We start from the raw sequence: 5496 nt of genomic DNA on the forward strand, positions 1-5496 counted from the left end.
GTCTCCTTATAACCGCACCAATAATCTTAACTAAATTAATCTCTTTCAGACAGCTATAATTTTTTTTTATAAAAATAGTTATAAAATTACTACGAAGAAAGTACCCTATAAGAGATAATTACACCTCTTAGAAGGTACGTAGAGCTACGTTCGGCTGACACTAAGATCGCAGGCACAAAACGAGAAATACCAAGCAATACCAATAATAATGAGAAATATCATTATGTAAAGACAAAATACCGTGCAATACTGAGCAATACCGAGCAATACCAAAAAATACCAAATTTTTTCTAAAAAAACTTGTATTTTTTGGTAATACTCGGTATTGATCTTCCCAGAGTGGTATTTCTAGTTATTATCAAACAATACCTAACAATACTGACCAAATACCGAGCAAAAATCAAATAACAATCCTTTGACCGAACGTAGATCTACGTCTGGTCAGAGGACGTAATAAAAGTTCCTTAGAAGGAGAATGTCCATTCCCTTTCCTTTTTTCTTATTATCTTTAGATTAATAATTTATGCATGGAATTTAACCATCCAATATCATTAAGCGATCCCAAAGACTCTACATATAATAAAAAAAATATGCAATCGACTCTTTTAAGCCTGCTCACAGCCTATTACAAGACGTGCTATTTTCCATGTTTCATATATCACAATCTGCTTTGCACAGACAGAGAAGGTTATACAGAAGTAATCGGAGCACTCACAAATTTGCTCTCTTCCGAATTACAAGCACATCCAATGGGGCTATAAAATAGACCTAAGCTGACAAATCAAGCGTTGTGGTTCGTGATCTGAGATGAAACTGGATCAGGGATTAGCCAGTTTTTACCTCGCTAGTCTTCAGAAGTTGGGGAATCAACCAGAAGAAAAGAACTTAGAGGCTGCCAGTCACTCCAGGAAAGAGTTCCGAAATCTTGGTGAACACATCCATAACCTGAGAAAGCAAGTTTAATTTTGGTGTAGATGAAGATAAAAGCAATGTCAAGTTATTTTAAAAATATTAATATTTATTTAAGCCGGCTCGGGAGCTCACGAGCCGAGCCGGCTCAAGCTCGAACTCGAGCTCGACTCATGAGCTTGATAAGCTTGGCTTGCAAGCTCATAAACGAGTCGAGCTCGAGCCGGCTGGCGGGCTCGGCTCACTTACACCCCTAGTGCTGAAAAATTATTCTAACGACAATGCGAGCAAAGATGTAAAAGTTAAGCTCACAGAGAATAAACCGCGTTGATTGGAAATGATCTAAAGAGATACGAAGACATGCACAAAGTTAATGAAGTTGGACTTCAAATATTGAAAAAAAATTACAACATAATATCTTGATCAAATTTCCATCTGAATATTATGGTCATTGGAGTTACTTTACATGATTGCATATAAATTTTAATTGATTAGTCATATGTTAAACAAAATTCGAAGCAAAAGCAATGGCTATCAAATCCATTATGATAAAATTTTAATCAGAATATTTTGATCTAAGTTGTGTCCCAAAATCACTCAATTATGAAATAAATCAAGTGTGCTCATCAAATTGCCCACTAAAATATCATCTCCAAGCCTTGATTGTAACACATATTGAGCAAGTTGCAATCATTCTTGGTCGATTTGTCTGATCGATCAGGTTAGTTTGGTTGAGCGTGTCTGACAAGATTAGTTTTGTTATCACTCCAATCCCCAATCTCAACTCTTCATAGTCACCGTACAATAGCATGCAACTGTGAGTATGACACTCACATCTACTAATGGCAAATCCATCTCCCCACTTTTGGCAATAGCCACAGCTTTCTGTCAAAGCTCGTGACATCAATCGTTTTCTTCCTAACACAAACACCTAAATTGCATCGAAAAGTAACCCAATACTCACTCTATAGGTAACAAAGGACAACAAAATCGCCAGTTCTTTTAAAAATAAGAAGAATCTCCTCACCAAACGTATGCATTTTAAAGAGCTCCTGAATAGACTTGGTGGAGTTTTGATCAGCTCTATACAAATAATCTTGAACAAAATTTCCAGAGAGCTTAAATATACTAGCAAGCTTAGGCTGTAATATTGATGAGCTTGGAACTACAAAGTTCCCGACTAGAATCATATGTCAGTTAGTATTCATTTCCATTTGTATTATCTACTTGTTTAAAATTTATTATCAAGTTATTTAAGATCCAATAAGTCTCCTAAGTTCATAATTCTCTCCTGCCATTCAAACTCACATATCTGCATATTGTAGCTCCAGAATACTGTGACCTTTCACTAAAGCTTGTCTGGTCAATAAAGCTCCGGTCTTCAATACTTTTTTGTTTTGGGTGGGGGGAGGGGTATGACATTCACTTGTAATTTTACTTCCATTCATGACATATTTGTATTTAATAAGATTGCTTGTGCTTGATTACAGACAAATTAACAAGTTATAAACCCTAGCTCGTTCTGCTTATCAATCAGGCCAAGCATAACATAAGTTCAAATTGGCCAGAGCTTGGCAAAAGCTAGATGACCATTTTCATAAAAGGAAATCAAAGCTGAAATGAAACTTGAGCATGTCATGAACTTGCTTAGTGCTTACAAAATGAGCTTAAAAAAATAATATAGACAGACTTTATACTCCCCAACCAGCCCACCCCCCTGCACGAGCACCCACAGATGACAGCATGAAGGGGAAAGCTATGAGGAGATGATTAAGTTTGATAGGCATGCATCATGGCCCTCAATATCATATGGCCCTCACTATCATATTTTGACAAGACTTGAATGAGTTGATTCCCTTTAACATTAAAAAAATACCTCTCTTTAGTTTCTAAGAAAATTTTTAGCACTGCTGGTCTTTTGTACCAGGTTCTATAATCTTGTAGTAATAGTAGGTGCCAGTATGCCAGTAAGACCGGTTAGGCATGGGGGTAGGGATGAATTATAAGCTACAGAAAATACTCAAAGATATCTAGGAAAACACTGATTCAGAAAATATTAAATAATAATCACTTCTATTATGTTACACAAGCCTTACCTCCTTGTCATTTTGATACTTAGCGATGCTGAGAGGATTCTGAGAGCACTGCGAAAAAGGAATAACTTGTCAGCAAGCTTAAATTCTAAATTGATGAAAGATTACAGCTAGATCAGCTTCATACGTCCATGATTGCAGCTTGCACTTTAGGGTTTTGAAATGCCAAAGCAACATCAGGATTTGCCATAATTTTAGAAATAACCTCTTCAGGAGTCAAGCCTACCTGATCTGCGGAGGAAATGGCAGTCAGAAGTTAGCAGCAGATACCAAGAGCGCAATAAATTATAACAGCAGCTTTCGTATGGCACCATCAACAAATAATTGGTAATGATTCATAATGAACAGCATCAACATATGCTAGAAGATGACAACCAGATAAAAGGCATTGCCCAATGCAAAGAGTTCCAGCTAATGCAGGGTTTGAAGAAGGATTATGATGGCCAGATAAATCATATTATGAATTGCAGATGTGAAAATTTATGTAGGAGCATGGCCAAAATATACGTACAATCTAATAGACAAAGTAAGCATGTGTGAATCTCTTTTAAGTTGCATAGAGATACTAAAAAAATTTAGGCTATGATTTAGATTATTTAACAGAAATAATAACTAAGAACTACAAAGTTATAATGATTAATAGTACAGAAGAAAATGGTCTAAACTTAAAAAATGTAATAATGCAGGCCACAAATGGATAGAACTATAATTTTGTTTCTTACCATACCATAAGTTCAATTTTAAGTGTAGAGCATAGTGTTGACCTCATAAGCTTAGAGCTGCATTATAGCATTTTGATGATTACAAATATAATTTGACTGAGATGATTTTAAACTAATTCAATTTTATGCATGATTTATTACTAATAGCTCTAAGTTTACAATAGAGAGTCAAGATGCAATTATAATGCACAATTTTGGAACAAACAAAAACTCGGGTGCAGACTATAGCTCAAGAAGAAAATGCCAAGATCAAAATTCACTTAATTCAAAATTTCAGGATGAACCAGAAGCAATCCGGATTGATAGTTGTATGAGTTACAAAAGTTATATTTTTCATAATATTTGAGTCGTGAGTATGTGGGTGTGTGTGTGGAATTTAAAATAATTTTCAACCTGCAATAATTATATATATATATATATACATAAGGTAAAAGGATTAGTGATACAATCAGCACACACACATAAATGAATTTTAAAAAAATATCCTTTGAAAATTTTTCATTAATGAAAATTACAGTAGATCAGACTATATAATGTCAATCGTACTGTACAGTAAATTCTAATTTCAAATAAATTAGTCATATCAATTTACATTAATTAATACATCTTCAAAAGTTAACTACTGTGAAATAATCACAAAACAAGAGAGCTGAAGAAAAAGGTGACTTCAGAAAAACTCAAAATACATTTTAGGTCAACTCAAGCACGGATTCATCAGGAAGTGAGCCTAAAGAGAAAATAATTTGTGCTTGATCACTAAGGGTGATTCAGATGATTCAAACTCTAAATAGTTATAAGATTTACCATATGATAAATTACTTTCTATAACTGAAGAATTACATAATGATTTTAAATCACTTAAGAAGCAATATTATAACTTTAAAAAAAGAATCATCTCCAGAAAAAGGGCATATTAGTTTGCAGCATGACCTAGAGAAAATAAAGAAATAATTAGAAGAAATTTTTGTGCATAGGATTTGAGAAGGAATATGATTTATTGTAAGAAGATTATCTTGATTTAGATAAATCAAAATATCAGTTGTATGTTAGGGTCGCTCACTTCTACAAATAAAGACTTAAGAAATAAAGTGATAGAATTGAGTTATCTCTCAACCACTGTACCACATTTGCATACACCACCTAAGGTGGAACTTCATATTACATTTTTTTCTCGTAAGACAGAGAAATTTAGAACCAATAGACTTGTAGATTTCATGCCTAGCACTAACGTTATTCATGTGGCATGATTGATCATTTAACATACGCGTGCCCCAGGGTACACATGAGCATCTATTACAAATGGATTTCTAATAATTTGAAAACGCATCCCATAAGAATTAGAGAACCCAATATGGTTTTGTTTCTTGACAACAGGACTGTTGAAGGCATATGGCACTTGGACAATTGATGCTTATGGCATATAACTGGAGACGAGATGAAATTCATTGCATTTGAGCACAAGAGTGGTGGCAAAGCAACTATTGGCAAAAATACTACAAGACAGGTTATATGGATATTAAAAATTTCAATGAAAAAATTACTTTATCATTGCAAATATCCTCTTAGTTTATGGTCTAAAACATAATTTACTAAATATTAGTCAACTATGTGATAAGGGTTTTGATGTTATATTTTTTTCAAATATTTGTTTGTAAACTTAAAAAGTAAGATTATTTGAGTTAAAATGAACTATCTTTATTTGCTTGATATTGATAAAATAGGTGAGTATAAGACAATTCGTTACTTGAAAACCATACTACTAGATGAGTCAT

The 5496-nt window shown here is 33.8% G+C and overlaps 1 long non-coding RNA gene across 1 annotated transcript; it reads right to left on the reverse strand.

Annotated features, from left to right (window-relative positions):
• Nucleotides 1-528: 528 nt before the first annotated feature.
• Nucleotides 529-3285, reverse strand: LOC110105392. The gene is made up of 3 exons (XR_002304139.2): nucleotides 3130-3285; nucleotides 3006-3053; nucleotides 529-945 (listed from the first exon to the last, which is right to left on the reverse strand). It is a non-coding gene; the product is annotated as an uncharacterized LOC110105392 (long non-coding RNA).
• Between the last annotated feature and the right edge of the window lie 2211 nt (nucleotides 3286-5496).

This window comes from Dendrobium catenatum, unplaced genomic scaffold (assembly GCF_001605985.2).
Source record: "Dendrobium catenatum unplaced genomic scaffold, ASM160598v2 original_scaffold_156526, whole genome shotgun sequence".
Taxonomy (NCBI): Eukaryota; Viridiplantae; Streptophyta; class Magnoliopsida; order Asparagales; family Orchidaceae; genus Dendrobium; species Dendrobium catenatum.